Below are 17,960 nucleotides of genomic sequence, written 5' to 3'. Positions count from 1 at the left end.
AAACTGACAAAAGAAAAACAGGAGAGGAAGCAAATAACCTGAATAAGAAATGAGAGGGGCGATATTACAACAGACCCAACTGAAATTAAAAGAATCATATCAGATTACCATGAAAAACTATACTCAAACAAATTTGAAAACCTGGAAGAAATGGATGAATTCCTAGAAACACAATACCTACCTAAACTAACACAAACAGAGGTAGAACGACTAAACAGACCCCTAACAAAAGAAGACATTGAAAAGGTAATCAAAAAACTCCTAACGAAAAAAAAGCCGTGGTCTGGAAGGCTTCACAGCAGAGTTCTGCTAAACCTTCAGAGAAGAGTTAACATCACTACTAGTAAAGGTATTTCAGAGCATAGAAAAGGACAGAATACTCCCAAACTCATTCTATGAAGCCACCGTATCCCTGATACCAAAACCAGGTAAAGACACCACAAGAAAATTATATACCTATATCCCTCATGAATGTAGATGCAAAAATCCTCAAAGAAATTCTAGCCAATAGAATTGAACGACATATCAAAAAAATAATTCACCGTGACCAAGTGGGATTCATACCAGGTATGCAGGGATGGTTCAACATTAGAAAAACAATTAGTGTAATCCACCACATAAATAAAACAAAAGACAAGAATCACATGATTTTATCAATTGATGCAGAAAAGGCATTTGACAAAGTTCAACACTCATTCATGATAAAAACTCAGCAAAATAGGAATAGAAGGAAAATTCCTCAACATAACAAAGGGCATTTATACAAAGCCAACAGCCAACATCACCCTAAATGGAGAGAGCCTGAAAACATTCCCATTAAGACCAGGAACCAGACAAGGATGCCCTTTATCACCACTCTTATTCAACATTGTGCTGGAGGTCCTAGCCAGAGCAATTAGGCTAGATAAAGAAATAAAGGGCATCCAGATTGGCAAGGAAGAAGTAAAACTATCTCTGTTTGCAGATGACATGATCTTATACACAGAAAACCCTAAGGAATCCTCCTGAAAACTACTGAAACTAATAGAAGAGTTCTGCAGAGTATCGGGATATAAGATAAACATACAAAAATCAGTTGGATTCCTCTACACCAATAAAAAGAACATCAAAGAGGAAATCACCAAATTAATGCCATTTACAGTAGCCCCCAAGAAGATAAAATACTTAGGAATAAATCTTACCAGATGTAAAAGGCTTATACAGAGAAAACTACAGTACACTTCTGCAAGAAACCAAAAGAAACTTAACATAAGTGGAAGAACATACCTTGCTCATGGATAGGAAGACTTAACATTATAAAAATGTCTATTCTACCAAAAACGATCTATACATTTAATGCAATACCAATCCAAATTTCAATGACATTCTTTAATGAGATGGAGAAACAAATCACCAACTTCATATGGAAGGGAAAGAAGCCCCGGATAAGCAAAGCATTACTGAAAAAGAAGAACAAAGTGGGAGGCCTTACTCTGCTTGATTTTAGAACCTATTATACCACCACAGTAGTCAAAACAGCCTGGTACTGGTACAACAACAGATACATAGAACAATGGAACAGAATTGAGAATCCAGACATAAATCCATCCACATATGAGCAGCTGATATTTGACAAAGGCCCCAAAACAGTTAAATGGGGAAAAGACAGTCTTTTTAACAAATGGTGCTGGCATAACCGGATATCCATCTGCAAAAAAATGAAACAAGACCCATACCTCACTCCATACAAAAAACTAACTCAAAATGGATCAAAGACCTAAACATAAAACCTGAAACGATAAAGATCATGGAAGAAAAAATAGAGACAACATTAGGAGCCCTAATACATGGCATAAACAGTATACAAAACATTATAAAGAACGTAAAAGAAAAACGAGATAACTGGGAGCTATTAAAAAGCAAACACCTATGCTCATCCACGGACTTCACCAAAAGAGTAAAAAGATGACCTACAGACTGGGAAAAAGTTTTTAGCTGTGACATTTCTGATCAGCACCTGATCTCTAAAATCTACATAATACTGCAAAAACTCAACTGCAAAAAGACAACCCAATTAAAAAACGGGCAAAAGATATAAATAGACGCTTCACTAAAGAAACCATTCAAGTAGCTAAAAGATATATGAGGAAACGTTCACGATCATTAGCGAAATGCAGATCAAAACTACAGTGAGATTTCATCTCACTCCAACAAGGCTGGCGTTAATCCAAAAAACACAAAATAATAAATGTTGGAGAGGCTGTGGAGAGACTGGAACACTTATACACTGCTGGTGGGAATGTAAAATGGTACAACCACTTTGGAAATCGATTTGGTGCTTCCTTAAAAAGCTAGAAATAGAACTACCATACGATCCAGCAATCCCACTCCTTGGAATATATCCTAGAGAAATAAGAGCCTTTACAAGAACAGATATATGCACACCCATGTTTACTGCAGCTCTGTTTACAGTAGCAAAAAGATGGAAACAACCAAGGTGCCCCACAATGGATTAATGGATAAATAAATTATGGTATATTCACACAATGGAATACTACGCATCGATAAAGAACAGTGAGGAATCTGTGAAACATTTCAAAACATGGAGGAACCTGGAAGGCATTATGCTGAGTGAAATTAGTCAGTTGCAAAAGGACAAATATTGCATAAGACCACTATTATAAGAACTTGAGAAATAGTTTAAACTGAGAAGAAAACATTCTTTTTTGGTTACGAGATGGGGAGGGAGGGAGGATGAGAGTGGGGCATTCACTAATTAGATAGTAGGTAAGGACTACTTTAGGTGAAGGGAAAGACAGCACACAATACAGAGGAGGTCAGCACAATTGGACTAAACCAAAAGCAAAGAAGTTTCCAGAATAAACTGAATGCTTCAAAGGCCAGGGTAGCAGGGGCAGGGGTCTGGCCATGGTTTCAGGGGACATCTAAGTCTACTGGCATAATAAAATCTATTAAGAAAACATTCTGCATCCCATTTTGAAGAGTGGCATCTGGGGTCTTAAGAGCTAGCAAGTGGCCATCTAAGATGCATCAATAAGTCTCAATCCACCTGGATCAAAGGAGAATGAAGAATATCAAGGACACAAGGTAATTATGAGCCCAAGAGACAGAAAGGTCCACATGAACCAGCGACTACATCATCCTGAGACCAGAAGAACTAGATGATGCACGGCCACAATTGATGACTGCCCTGACACACAACAGAACACAACAGAGAACCCCTGAGGGAGCAGGAGAGCAGTGAGATGCAGGCCCCAAATTCTCATAAAAAGACCAGACTTAATGGTCTGACTGAGACTAGAAGGACTCCAGTGGTCATGGCCCCCAGACCTTCTTTTGGCCCAGGACAGGAACCATTCCTGAAGCCATCTCTTTAGACATGGATTGGACTGGACAATGGGTTGGAGAGGGATGCTGGTGAGGAGTGAGCTTCTTGGATCAGGTGGACATTTGAGACTATGTTGGTATCACCTGCCTGGAGGGGAGATGAGAGGGTGGAGGGGGTTAGAAGTTGGAGAAATGGACACAAAAAGAGAGAGTGGAAGGAGAGAGTGGGCTGTCTCATTAGGGGGAGAGTAATGGGAGTGTGTAGCAAGGTGTATATGGGTTTTTGTGTGAGAGACTGACTTGATTTGTAACCTTTCACTTAGAGCACAATAAAAATTATAAAAAAAAGAGTTATGTCTGCTAACCAAAAGGTCGGCAGTTTGAGTCCACCAGCCACCAGGTCAGTTTCACTCTGACCTATAGGGTCAGTATGATTTGGAATCAACTCGACGGCAATGAGTTTATAAAAAGAAATGAAGTTCTGACACATACAAAGACATGGCTGAACCTTGAAAACATTATGCCAAGTAAGTCAGAAACAAAATGACAAATATTGTATGATCCCACTTATAAAAATATCTAGAATAGGCAAATACATAGAGATCAAAGTTTATTAGTGGTTACAAAGTTATTGATGAAACAGAGAAGAAGCACTGAGTTTGTGTGAAAGGTGATGAGAAAATTGGAAACTATGGTGATGGCTGCACAACATGGTGAAGGTAATTAATGTCACTGAATTGTACATATAAAAACGGTTGAAATGGCAAATGTTTCCTGTATATAGTTCACCACAATTAAGAAAAATTCAAACACTAACTTAAAAAAAATAAAAAATCTGCAGCTGAGGAAGATGGAAGGGCCCAGGAGGTACACTCTTCACTGGTGTGGATACTTGGGCTGTGGAGCCCTGGGCCGTGGAGACCTAAGTTATAGATATCTGGGTTGCTGTTGTTTTGGAGCTCTAGTGGCACAGTGGATAAGAGCTCAACTGGTAACCAAAAGGTTGGCAGTTCAAATCCACCAGCACCTCCTTGGAAACCCTATGGGAAAGTTCTACGCTGTCTTATAAGGTCCGCATGAGTTTTTTTGAGTTGGAGTCAACTCAATGGCAACAGGTTTGGTGGTTTTGGGTTGTTTCATTATCAGAAGAAGGGACGTGGAGGTGGGGAGGGTAAAGTCATGAAGGAGGCTGGTGGGAGGACGACTTCAGCTGAGGTTGATACTCCAGGGAACCCCAGTGGAGGGGGCCAGTAAGCATTCGGATAGACAAGGCTGGGCCTTGGACAGAGCCCAGAAAGATAAAAATAAGTCCTGGAGCCAGAAAAATACTGATCACAACTCAAAGGAGAACACAGAGAAGTTGAGTTGGTAAGGGTGTGAGGAGTATGAAGACAACAGCCAAGGGTGGCCTACCAGGTTGGCTCACCACAGACATATGGAGAAGGCCTGGCCTAGAAATCAAGATGTGGATGAGGGCAAATTGTTGGAGGAAAGTGAAGTGCTGATCCAACCTTGCTCCCAGGACTTGCTCCAGGGCCCTGCCAGCCTCTGGGGGAGACACATTCCCTGTGATCTGGGCCCCAGAAGCACCTGGGCCCATCTTGCATGACTCCCTAAGAAGATACCAATTTCTTCTAAGGAGAGACTTAGCAGTGGGCAGTGTCTGAGTCACTGAAGTATACTTCTGAAATATATACAGTTCTGAACACAAATTCCAGTAAGGTTAATGTTTCTGGGCAGCCTCTCAGGAGAAAGGGCATTTCCTTCTTCTGGGAAAAGCCTTATGCTGAGAGTAAGATGCGAACAGTAACAATGGGGTCTCGCTGCCAAGCTGCTGTCTCTGTTCACAACTTGTTCTCTGTACACAACTGAGCCTGTGGCATTCTCTGGACATGAGTGTTCCCCTTTGACAGCCTGTATGTTCTGCAGGAGATTTCTCCTAGACTTTTCTAGGTGCACAACTTCCTTCCTCGCCCAGCCAACAATCCAGGTCCCCAGGCCCACAGGTCACCATGGCTGATTGCTGTGAGATCACTCCTCCACTGGAAGCACTCAGAAATCACAGGTGGAGAGATGGCCTAATTACAGTTTGTCCTTCTTGGGATTTATGGTCAAAACGAATGTCTGCATCTGCATGTTGGCTCAGCTATCATGGAGGAAGTGCCTTGTTCTGAGCGGGATGCTGGTGCTAGCAGTACATCGATAACTGAGCATTGTGGAGTGGGAAACATGAACTTCAGAGACAAGAATAGAACATACCACCATGAACCTGAAAAAAGAGCCTGGTTCACATATGGCTCTTCCACAGCAACATTAAGGAGCAAGTCTGCGCACCCCTGGGCTCGGGCACTACATGTAAAATGGGCATCACATGAAGCTGTTGAGGGAGTCAGAAGGAATAACACATGTTTCCAGCCCTCATTTTTTCCTTCTTTGCTTCTCGCCTTCCATTCTTGGCACTGCCATTCCTGCCTGGATAGATAGCGATAATACAATACAGTGCATACAGCTCTGTTCCCTTCCCTGAGTAACCTTGCAACAAGATACAGGCAAGTGATTAAAACTTTTGTCTGCCCTCAGACTTTAGTTCTGCTTACTCTTCCAAATACACTGGCTCATCTCAACTTCACCCAGGAACCAGAAGGGCAGTAACCCTTCCAATGTGCCCGGACCGACTTTGCTGGTGAGGGGCAGGCTTTAGGCCATGCAGTGGTCTTAGGGAGGACAGCATGGGCATGGCCACCCATCACCCATGGATGACAGCTGTATCAAGTCAGTGGGGCCAAGACCCTGCAGTCAATAAGGCCAGAAAGAGTCAGTGTCCAAGGCCCAGACAGGTAAGGGACACCTCACGTCTGGAGATTGACCAATGTGTGCAAGCACCTGTGTGTGCCTGTGGATCTATGATCCAAGACAAGAGTGTGGACACTGGGGTTTGGGACATAGGTAAATGTTTGTGACCCTGGGCCTGACATGTGTTTTTTCTAGAAAGGTTCTGAGCAAATTAGCATCTCAAGGTCTAGCAACAGGAAAGGAAACTGCATTGTTCTGCACATTTTGAGCTGGAAAATGTATTTTTTCTCTATGGTTCTAGAATAGACTGTGATTCCCCAAAATATATCCAAGGATCGTATTCACAGATAATACATCTACACCCAGAACATTCAGATTTGCAATTGTGCCAATGAATATTCTGCAAGAGCACACAACAGGCAGGCCCAAGGGGTGATTTAAGGACTGAGACCCAGACGGGCAAATGCCCTCCTTTTTATGAGCCACTCAAGTAGAGTAGCGCTGTTGCAGGCTGCATGGCCCTTACGAAGCCCAGAGGAAGCTAGAAGAGGATTCCAAGAAGGATAAGAATGAAAGGCAGAGCACGAATTTAAAAACAAAAAAATGAGTTCTTTCTCACACTTAAAATTAGCTTTTAACAAAAATCTCTTCTTTGTGAGGGAATTCAGAATACTGATTCAAATGCATCATATCTCTGAGTCCAGTATACAAGAAAAACTGTAGAACAGTATGCCTGTTAATTATTCTGCTCAGAGTTCTTTGCTGTAGAACTGCTTGTCCCAAAGGGGCAAGGAAAGGAAAGAAAAATGGAGAAAAAAAAATTGAAGATCCTAGTCCAGAGCTTCACCATGGCCTTCATGCGTGTAGGTGGAGGGCGTCTACAGAAGATCTGGAGCATGTGAGCAGCTCTTAAAGTAAATCTATGAGGTTGGAGCCATTATCACAGAGCAGGCCCTGTGCTTAGATGGTGTCTCAGATACAGTGTACATTGCTTACCTATTACATCTCAGTTTTCCCGACCACCCTTCAGGGCACAGTGCCATTAGCCCTGGTACACTCAATGGTAAGGATAACATTTCCTATAAAGAAAACTGTGCAGTAATGGGCTGAGGCTGAGGCTTCAGATATTAAGCTTGGCTACAGAAATAAACAAGCTTTATTTAAAGGTATTTTTAGATAATTCAAAAAATTAACAATGGTAGGATGAGTTTGGTTACCCTTGGGGTCCAAGCCAATGCTAAAGCTAGAGCTCTCAGCATTGCAACTGGGTCCTTAACCGTGTTCCAGGATTTAAGCCATCACAATCCTTAAAGGCAAGCCTTTGTACTTCAAGCACCTACCCCAGATAAAGGCTTGCATCACCCAGGTGTGAGGACCCAGATCACACGGATAAGTTAAAAATGCAATTGTACACATGGCATAAAAGTAAGTTGATGCAGCATTTGTGTTTCTTTATTCTCCTGGGCGGGGAGGGGCATGTGCCGGCCCAAGTGTATTTAAGGTAAGAGCACTTGTATCATTTTTTCAGAAATATTCTCAGTTTAAAGTTGAGGCAACTTTTGTGGTTCAAACTGTCTCAATTGTTCGTTTGCTTTTCTGTTTTTGGACACTGAACTTTCCCAACAGAGAAACAGAATAGGGAAGAGAGAGAAAGACATGTTTGAATGTTGGTGCACAGGGGTACAAATGATGTATTACAGCTGAACTTGTTTGAGATTTAATCATTTTTCAAAATATGGATTTCAACTAGGTGTATGTTTTTTAAAAGAGCCAGTTTACAATCAATACATGTATACAAGTTCTCTCGGAGCTTTTCCCTTAAAATGTATTACTCTAGTGTTATTGTGACCTAAGGTTTAAAAATGACAGTGATTGACACAAGAATAGATTTGGAGATAAAAGGTCAAAAGAAACCATTTCACACTCAACATTGATTTGAATCCTGAGAACAAAATACCCAGCACTGAATTATCAGTAAACTGTTATTATGCAAGCAGATATGCAAAGTTTTCCCCTGGATTGACCTGCAGCCTCCTTTTATTTTTCCTATTTTCCATACATATATGTTGTCTCCTGGTTGTTATTCTTGGTTTTAACAGCTATCTTGGGTCAAAATGCTTACTTGTTTTGGCTGTTCATTAGCATTTTATTTGACTTTAGTTTTGGTAATTCAACATGTTACTTATAAGATGCCTTATAGCATACATGTTTTAAACATAGTTTTAACTTTAAACACAATTTGTAACTTAAATCATCACATATCATAGATGGTGGATTTTGGTTTGTTGGTAATTTGTTTTAAAATGTTTTGTAGTAGAAAATATGCAAATTTTATAATGTGATATGAATCTAAATTTGGTTGTATTAAAGGCACATTTCTTAAGATAGTTGCTCATATGCCTTTACTGTGCATTTACCTGACATTCTTACTGAGCACAAATGTCTACACAACTGAGGCACATCACTGTGCCAGTACGAACATCCCATGGGAATGTGGACACTCATTTCCAACTCTGGCAGATCCCAGGGTTAGGAGCCTGTCCTCTCACACTCACTCCAGAAGGGAGCCATGAGACATCAGGCCACATGAAGAAAATGGGCATCCCCCCAGCTCTCCTCCACTCCCGCTGAAACTTCAGTACATTGTGGGGACATAAGGAAGAGGGCAATCATGAGGGCACTAAATTGTCACCATGCGGCTGAAAGTCACCGCAGCTTCTCCTCAGGAGTCATGTACATGAACTCTTGGGAACAGTGTGAGATGTCTAAGTATAGTGTGTGGAGAATGTTGAAAATCTTATTTGTTAAAGCCACCCGGTACTACCTTCATTTTTCCAATCCAGTGACATGGGTGGGGACTCCTAGCCTATTTTTAATGTTTTGAATATTTCCACTTTTTCAGTTGCGGTGCAATGTGTTTTTTTTTATACATGGCCTTTCTGGCCCCTCAGTTTTTTAGTTCTCCAAGATGATTTGCCAGACCACAATCTTGCAAAGAGATTGGTTAGTCTGCTACTCAAATAAAAAAGCTAAACCAAACCCACTGCCGTCGAGTCGATTTCGACTCATAGCGACCCTATAGGACAGAATGGAACTGTCCCATAGAGTTTCCAAGGAGCGCCTCGTGGAACTGCCGACCTTTTGGTTAGCAGCCGTAGCTCTTAACCACTATGCCACCAGGGTTTCACAGGGCACATAAAATGTTTTCTGAGGACTGGTCAATTAATATGCAAATTAGATGACTGTGGCCTACGAAGGGGATTGGTCACTTTGTGGTCTTGGTGGGAGGGGTAGGCTTATAAAAGGGGCAATCTCACACAGCTTGAGGGTGACCACACTACCATCAAGAAGGAGAGCACGTCCTTTGGGCCCAGGTCCCTGGCCTGAGAGCCTCCTAGACATAGTAGAGAGAGCTGTAACACTGTGAGAGACACCATGAGGCAGCGCAGGAGCACTAGCAGCGTGAACGAGGAGGCTGGTGTGAGGCAGCTGCAGTGAGCTTGTCAACCCACGGAGCTAGAGAGAGCTTTGGGCAGGAGGCTGCCTCCAGGCACTTGCTGGAGGAACTAAAGAGCTGTAACACTTGCCTGAGCAGGGCTGAGGCCAGGCCAAGAGTGAGGTCCGGTAGCAGAGACCGGCAGCAGAGGCCAGGCTAAGAGTGAGGTCCAGCAGCAGGCATGGCTGAGAAGAAGCTGAGAGCAATCTTGGTTGGAAGTCATCTTGATTGAAGAACTGTATTTGTATTCTGCCTCCTGAGTTGTATGCTATTATTTCCGAGTTAATCCTGATCCTGGGTTATAGCCTGCTATTTCCCTAATAAACCACATAATCATGAGTATGCCAGTCATTTGAAAAGAACAAGGGGATACTGTGTGGTTTAAAGTCAGGAAAGGTGTGCATCAGGGTTGTATCTTTTCACCATGCTTATTCAATTTATATGTTGAGCAAATAATCCCAGAAACGGGGCTATATGAAGAAGGATGCAGCATCAGGGTTGGAAGACGACTCATTAACAACCTGCAATATGCAGACGACACAACCTTGCTTGCTGAAAGTGAAGAGGACTTGAAGCACTTACAGTATGGGTTACATCTGAACATAAAGAAAACAAAAATCCTCACAACTGGACCAATAAGCAACATCATGATAAATGGAGAAAACATTAAAGTTGTCAAGGATTTCGTTTTACTTGGATCCACAATTGACACCCAAGGATGCAGCAGTCAAGAAATCAAGCGACTCATATTGGGCAAATCAGTTGCAAAAGACCTCTTTAAAGTGTTCAAAAGCAAAGATGTTACTTTAAGGACTAAGGTGCACCTGACCCAAGCCATGGTGTTTTCAATCACCTCATACGAATGCAAGGAAACCCTGGTGGCGTAGTGGTTAAGTGCTACAGCTGCTAGCCAAAAGGTCAGCAGTTCAAATCCACCAGGCACTCCTTGGGAATTCTATGGGGCAGTTCTACTCTGTCTTATAGGGTCAGTATGAGTCGGAATCGACTTGACAGCAGTGGGTTTTCATATGCATGTGAAAGGTAGATAAAGAATAAGGAAGGCCAAAGAAGAATCGATGCCTTTAAATCATGGTGTTGGCGAAGAATATTGAATATGCCAAGGCCATCCAGAAGAACGAGCACATCTGTCTTGGAAGAAGTACAGCCAGAATCCTCCTCAGAAGCAAAGATGGCGAGACTTCCTTTGGCCATGTTATTAGGAGGAACCAGTCCCTGGAGAAGGACATCATACTTGGTAAAGTAGAGGGTCAGTAAAAAAGAGGAAGACCCTCAATGAGATGGACTGACATGGTGGCTGCAACAATGGGCTCATGCGTAACAACGATTGTGACGATAGCAGAAAACTGGCAGTATTTGGTCCTGGTCGCTGTGAGTTGGAACTGACTTGACGGCACCTAACAACAACAATGGTCTGAGTTCTGTGTGGCATTGTAAGGAATTAGCAAACCCAGAAGAGAAGTAGACAGTGCTGTGGGGGAATGGCAAATATCAGAAATGGTGAAAAAGTTGGAGAGTGGAGGTTTGCCTGACCTCTACCTCATAGGAATCACCAAAGACAATGGTGATTCTCCTGCCTTCCCCTGAAGTTAGAAGGCTTCTGGCACCACTAGGTTACACTGACATGTTGCCATAATGTCTCGAGTGCATGATGCTGGGCCAAAGCTATGGCTCCAATGTGATGTCCTATCTGTGCATTTCCACAGAATGGTCTCTGTGACTTGCCATGAACAGGGTGCTTGGCTTCCCATTTACCCCACTGCATTGCTGATGCTGACAAATAAACATATCAAACTTTGATCTTTGCCGCCTTTACCCACTCGCTCAGAGACTCGCACTGATAGCCTGGAGCCTGTTTAAACTCTAGGCATAGCACTGCACTTAGTGCATGGGGTCAATGAGAATCTGTGTTTCCCAGTATCTAGGGGCACTGCGACGCCAAAGTGAGGGGTACGGGACCATGTGATGTCATGAAAAGACAGGTTTTATTTGGGAGGACTTATAAAATTGTTCCTCCACAGGAGGGTTATTCATATTACAGGTTAACTAATGAAGACTTTAAATAGCACCCCTTAAAAAGTTATAAAAAGTCTGAATGCTCCCAGAATGTCATTGACAATTATTACGATCAGCTTTTATATAAAGTTAGGCACAGAGGCGTGCATGTGGGAGGGGCGTGTGGGGAGGAAGCCACCTCCCGCTAACTCACCTAGTCCTCTCCAGCCATGAAATCACACCTGAGAGAAACCTGAGCCAGAAGAATTCTCTACACAGGGTCTCTCTCATCAGATGGCCAAGCATTTTCTAATTCTACATTAAGTATTCAGCACAGCGCTGGGACCTCAGAGGAGCATCAACTAGTGTCACAAAGAGAAAACTTACGTAAGAAACCATCTTATAATTCTCTGATAGTAGCAAGAATTCCCTTGAAAATATGAGTTAAAGTTAATGAGAAAGATGAGTCGAGTACATTTTTCATTTACGGCAAGGCTGTATATGGGAGAAATTAATTGCTTATGATTTATTAACTGAGTTTTAAAGTTTGTACCAAAAAACTGATTTCCCTGTCATGATTCATCGGGAATCTTGTTGATCCCTTGTACAACCATTAGCATAAATCAAATCCAATGATTTAAAATGTCTGTTTTCACAGGTCCTGGATTTCTCTTTCCTCCACCCATTTCTCAATGCCTCAAGGAAAGCTAGCTCGTTTTCTGTTCCTATCCAAAAATGGAAATGGGGGGGTACCTTTACTTTTATTTTAACATCACTTATGTTCTAATGGAATCATTAAAAGCAGTCATTTCTGATGATGGTTAGGGGGAAATAAAATGAAGCGTCATCAGCTGTAGATACACAGGGATGAGTTTAGAAGTGAAATGAGGCTTGGATTAGGTTTTCAAATCCTTCATCAAACATGATCCCCAAAACAGTGATAAAGATGGATAAATAAGACGGAAGGGACAAACTGTCAAACTGTGAAGGACATGGCAAGTGGGTGAGGGGTGTATGGAGGGTCATTTACTATCCTACCTTTGCACCATAGAAATTTTCCCTAATACAAAAGTTTAAAAATAGATTTCTCCATTTCTCCTCTTTCTTTAACAAGGTCCTGTTGACTATATAATTCAGTTTTCATGCAGTCCGTAGGGATGGGATAGGAAAAGGGCACCTGATAGCTACCAGCCAACACCTGGAGCTTGCCAAGTGGCCAGGTGATACTGCTGGGAAGAGGGGATGAAGATGGACACCCTTCCTCACAAATCCCACAGGACCCATACTTGTGTATGCATCTCCAAAAAATAAAGTCAGTCAGCAGGACCGGTTACCAGCTACACAACACAACACGCAGCTCCTCGGAATATTCGGCTCCACATCCTTTCTGTCCTCCCCAGGGCAGACAGCCAGCTGACACCAGCCACTTCTGTGTGTCCTTTTTACTTTCGCTGCTATGATCTGAGAAATCAGGACCCGTTTGAAGATCTCATCATCCCAGCATGGACTCAGGCGGCACCAGCAATCGCATCTTAGCGATAAAAAGTTGGCTGGCTAGGGGTTTGTCAGAACAGGCTGCTCATGCCCCCGGCTGCGGGTCTCCGCAGCACTCCTTCGCTTTAGTCTCTGACCAAAGCTGCTTGCCAGGAGGAGGGGGTCAGTTAGATACACAGCCACTGATGCGCAGACACCCCACCCCTGACACTAACCCTAAAATGGGGCCACCCAAGTCAACCAAGCCCTAGCCAGTGCCTGCTGCGCTGGACGCGAGGATGAGGCCAGCGGAGTCGCAGACAGGGTCGGGGCCAGGAGCATGACGCCAGGGCTTCTGACGCCGCAGGAGGGCCGCCAGCATCTGAAGTGTGGGTACCGAGGCACCCAAGCCTCTGAGTGCAAGGGGACACCCAAGCGACCAGAGGACCCCTTCTTCTTGTCCTTCCCCAAAGCCAAGCGACTCCTCTGACATCCTCCCCAAAGCTGGGCTGCTGGCATTCTTTCTCCTCGGGTTTCCCAGAAAGCATATAACAACCAAAGCCCTCTTCCCTAAGAAAAGTGCCTAACTCCTCTGACAACCAAGTCCCTCTCTGCTGCTTGGAGAGAGCACACCAAGAGGAAGAAATCGCGCCCAAAGGTAGTGAGACCATGATTTAAATCCAAAAAGCGCACCGCTGGGCTCCCTCGCGGTGTAGGGGACCGCGGCTCCCAGGGTAGCGGCCGGTCGCGGCTGCTGGACACCAAGGCCAGGGGGCCAGACCGCTCGCTCGGATGTCCGACTAGGTGTCCTCATCTTTGTCCCCGTCGCCGGTTGGGGTTCCTCATCTCCAGCTCGCTTGCCCCTCGCCTTCCTTTTCTTCTCAGCAAGGAAAATCGGAGGCGGCTTCCCTCCCGGTCCCAGATGGACCTCGGTCCCCAGATACGCACCAGCGCGCTCACCAACCCCGCTCCAGGGGAGCCGCTCCACAAGAGTCGCCCGAAGCCGCCGAGCCTATCCCCATGCGCCCCCACAGCCCAGGGCAACCAGCTCCGCCGCGCGCCCAGGTCTAGGTCTCACCCGCTCCCGCCGACTTCGCGCAGCAGTCCCTTGGCGTCGCCGGGGCACCTGGGGGATGGCGAGGTGCCACACTGCAGCGGGTCCGCCAGCCGCCGACCCCCTCCCGCGCATCTTCCCGCCGCTCTGCTTCTCCCCTAGTCCGGGGCCCCGCGCCTCCCGGGTCCCCGCCGCGACCGCCCTGACTCACCGCGGGTGCGGCGCCGCTGCCGGGTCTGCTAGCACCCAGTCGGAGCCAGGACGCCCGCCTGCTCGCCCTCGCTGGGGCCGTCTCCCTCGCCTGCCCAGCCCTCGCCCCGCCCGGGCCTGCCGGCCCCGGTCCCCCGGACCCCGGCCCCCGGCCGGCTGGACTTACCTCCAGGGCAAGGTGACCCGGCCGGTTCGCCCCGGCGGCCACCCAGCTGCCGCCCGCGCGTCTCTGGGCAAGCTTGGCGGGCGCAGAGCGGTGCAGAGCCCGCTGCTGCTCCGCGGCTCCTGCTCTCCCCGCCTCTGCTCCGCTCCGCCCCGCCCCCGCGCCCCCCTCCTTGCTCGCCACCCGCGCCCCCGGCTGCCCCGCGCGCACCGGAGCGCCGGGCGCTGGGGGTTCGGGAGCGGCGCCCGCCGAGGCGGAGCTCGGGTCTTCGGTCCGGAAAGGGAAGGGTGCAAGGAGACTTCCGCGGCTCGTGGTCCGTCACTGTGGTGGGCGACGATCGCCCTGAGGCGATCAGCTCGGAGTCTGGCGACGCTTAGTCGGAGGGAGCGGCAGCGGGCTGGGGGGATGGGGGTTTGAGGAAGGCCTTGAGGAGGAGGTATCGGCCACGCGCAAAGGCGGGGGCCAACTTTACCCCAGGCCTGCGGAGCCAGCGGGTGAGCGCTTGTGGCGCGTGGCCCCGGGGCCCGTGTCTGGGATTGTGAGGGAGACAGAGGATGGGAGGGGAGGAAGCTGCTGGGGACAGGGAGGACAGAATTTGCCGCCAGGCTCAAGGAGGAGATGGCTCCCCTCGGTCCTAAAGGCATCCCCAGACTCCTGTTCAATTTTGAGATTCATAAGGAACCACCTGACAGGCCCAGCGTCTGTTCAAGTCCTGACGCTGGAAGCCATCTAGGCCAAATGAGAGTGGAGCCCAGAGGCTGGAACCTGCCCCCGCCACCAGCCAGCTTGTCCACCAGCAGTAGGAACTAACTAGGCAGTTGGAATTGAAAGGAGACTAGGGGGGCATATCATGGCTGGGAGGGTGGTTAGTGGGAATCCAAGAAGGCTACCTCCAGGACACTATGCATTTCAAACTCGGTGTGGGGGGAGGGGGGCTCGGTGGTTTGGTTTGGGTATCTTAGAAAACCACCATTAAAGAAAGATTTCCCATTAAGGTCAAAAGTGATTCAGAAAAAAAAAAGTATGTCTCTTCCAACATCAGGCTGTGGTCCCACCACATGTACCAGCCCCACCAACCCAGGCACCCCACCAACCTAGGCTCCCCACCCTGCTGATCCCAGCTGATTATGCTCATGGAACTTGTCCTCCTATGGAACCTGTCCTCCTAGGTGCAGAGCCTTCCCTACCCTACTGCCTGGTAACCAACCCTTTGCCTCTGGTCTCCTCCTATGGCAGTGCTTCCAAAAGGCCAGAGTTGGAGGTGTTCCCTTGGCCCTTGTAGAGCCTCAGGAGCCCAAAGAGAAGAGCAGAATTCAGATGGGCCAGTAAGGGGGTGTATAGGTGGAGGAGCAGATCAGAGGGACCAGCGCCATGTGTGGTATGTGTCCATCTGAGGCACATCCCACCTTTGGTTCCATATCCTCAGGCACAACTCCATCTCCTTCCTCTGGATCCCTAGATCTGCAAGGCTGTGGTCTGGAACACTCAGAAAAAAGGGCATTTCACAAAATACAAAAAAGGGCAGAACGTCTCAAAATGGAGGATAATGCCGCCTTAACTTACTTAGTAAAGCAGTTTACAGTTCCTGGGTCCTTTTCCTGGGTGTATTCTCATCTGAACCACTGGGCTGAGCAGATAGTGTTAGATCCCTTTGAGGAAGAGAATCATTATTCCCGTTTATCAGATGAAGAAGCTGCGATTTAAAAAGATTGAGTTTTCTAAAGCCACCTAAAACGCTGGAGTAGGCTGGGACTCAGGCTTCCTGCCTCCAAATCAGTGCCTTTTTGCTTATCCAGTGCACTACTGCTAACCAAGATGGAAACCACCAGTGACCCCACAGCAGAAAGTTGTGACAGTCTGCTACCCTAGAGATTTACAGCCTTGGAAAACCTACGGGGCCGCTATGAGTTGGAATTGACTTGGTGGCCGCGAGTTCGATATGGCTTAGAGGTCAGTTTTATTTTACTAGGAATCTCTGGGTAATAGGAAATGCTGGCACACTAGGCTGCTAACAGAAAGGCTGGCAGTTCACACAGAGGTACCTCAGGAGAGAGTTCTGGTGATTTGCTTCTGAGAACTGGGCCACCGAAAACACTGTAGAGCACCGTTCTGCTTAGACACACATGGGGTCGCCATGAGCTGGAGCTGACTGGACAACAGCTGTTTTCGTTGTTTTTGCCAAGCCAGAAAGTCACTTCTGGGGTTGCAGCTATGGGGACTTTAACCTCCAGTGTACCATTTCAGTTTAAACTGGGCTTTTCACACTGCAGTCCACAGGCAGCCATCTTGTAGCGTGCAGCCTGAGAGTCGCAGAAGTTAAAGAAAGAACTATGCCTCTGCACTTGCTTCCTGGATTGAGTCCTCGTGGAACAGCTCCATGTTTTAGGTCCTTTGAAAGTTTCCAGGGGAACTCTAAAATCTGGCTCTTAGGCAGTGTATTGAACATGGGTACAGCTCTTTTTTTGGTGGGCTTGCTTTTCCTAAAATTTTCTCAGGCTTAATTCTCATAACCTGCTTTCATTTTTTTTTTTTTTTCCTATTGTTGAATGAATTTGTAACATATCTCTCCCAGTTATATCATTGGGCCCCTTTAGGTGGCTGTTTTATACCTGCACAACTGTTTGCTTAGGCATATCCTAAGCAACACTCAACAAATACTTAGTGAGTGATAGTTATTGAAAAATCACACTGGGTTGTGGGGTCAAAAAATAGATGTCTACTAAAGAAAGAGGATGGCTTGAAAGAACAAGGATAAGTTCAGAGGTGGTGCCCCCTGCCCCACTACCCACAGAGCATCAAGATCCCAGATGTATGTTATCTTTTCTTGACCTCCCAATCCCCACACACATTTTAGTGTTTCTACAATCAGAACGGGCCTTACACTTATTTCAAAAGTGATGTGCCAGCTGCCAGGGCTGGGGGGTCATGTGTGAAGAAAGTGGTGTCATCCTCCTTTACCTCTTTCAGGTGGGTGTGCAGCTTGGGAAAGTTCTCTGGCTCCTCATGGACACCTCAGCTGGTTTATAACAATTGCACTTTCTCTTGACTCTGGATCCCGAATTGTTGCCTGGAATGTTATCACAAATATCATGCTATAACAGAGCGCTGAAATGAAAAAGGCATTGAAGGAAGCAAACAAGGGCCTTGCCATGTATGGGGGAACAGGACACTGTAGAAACTGCCAAATCTCTGCGAAATTGGGTAAGGTCCTCCACAATGCTGTATCTCATAGAAAAGATAACAGAATCTCCAGAGTGGAGCAAGGTTGGGACAGACTTACGTGTTGTGAGGAGCTGTCATTGGCACCCTGCCTTCTGTCAGGGTCTCTGGGCAACTCTCAGGAGAATCTATGGCATTCTCTGAGACAGGTGATCTGGTGACAGGAAACATGAATTTAAGAGTTTTTCAAGTAGGAAACATTCCTCGATATG

The 17,960-nt window shown here is 46.1% G+C and overlaps 1 protein-coding gene across 9 annotated transcripts in view; it reads right to left on the bottom strand.

Moving 5' to 3' along the window:
* The window catches only part of SYNDIG1 (synapse differentiation inducing 1), a 274,280-nt gene extending 259,624 nt beyond the window's left edge, over positions 1-14,656 (bottom strand). For all 9 annotated transcript variants that reach the window (XR_007515430.1, XR_007515429.1, XM_049869585.1 and 6 more), the window contains exon 1: positions 14,533-14,656. The gene's annotated coding sequence lies outside the window, so the exon portion shown is untranslated. The remainder of the gene's footprint in view (positions 1-14,532) is intronic.
* Positions 14,657-17,960: the final 3,304 nt, after the last annotated feature.

The sequence above is a fragment of the Elephas maximus genome, chromosome 25 (genome assembly GCF_024166365.1).
Source record: "Elephas maximus indicus isolate mEleMax1 chromosome 25, mEleMax1 primary haplotype, whole genome shotgun sequence".
NCBI classification, from domain to species: Eukaryota; Metazoa; Chordata; class Mammalia; order Proboscidea; family Elephantidae; genus Elephas; species Elephas maximus.
This window is presented reverse-complemented; position numbering and strand designations above follow the sequence as displayed.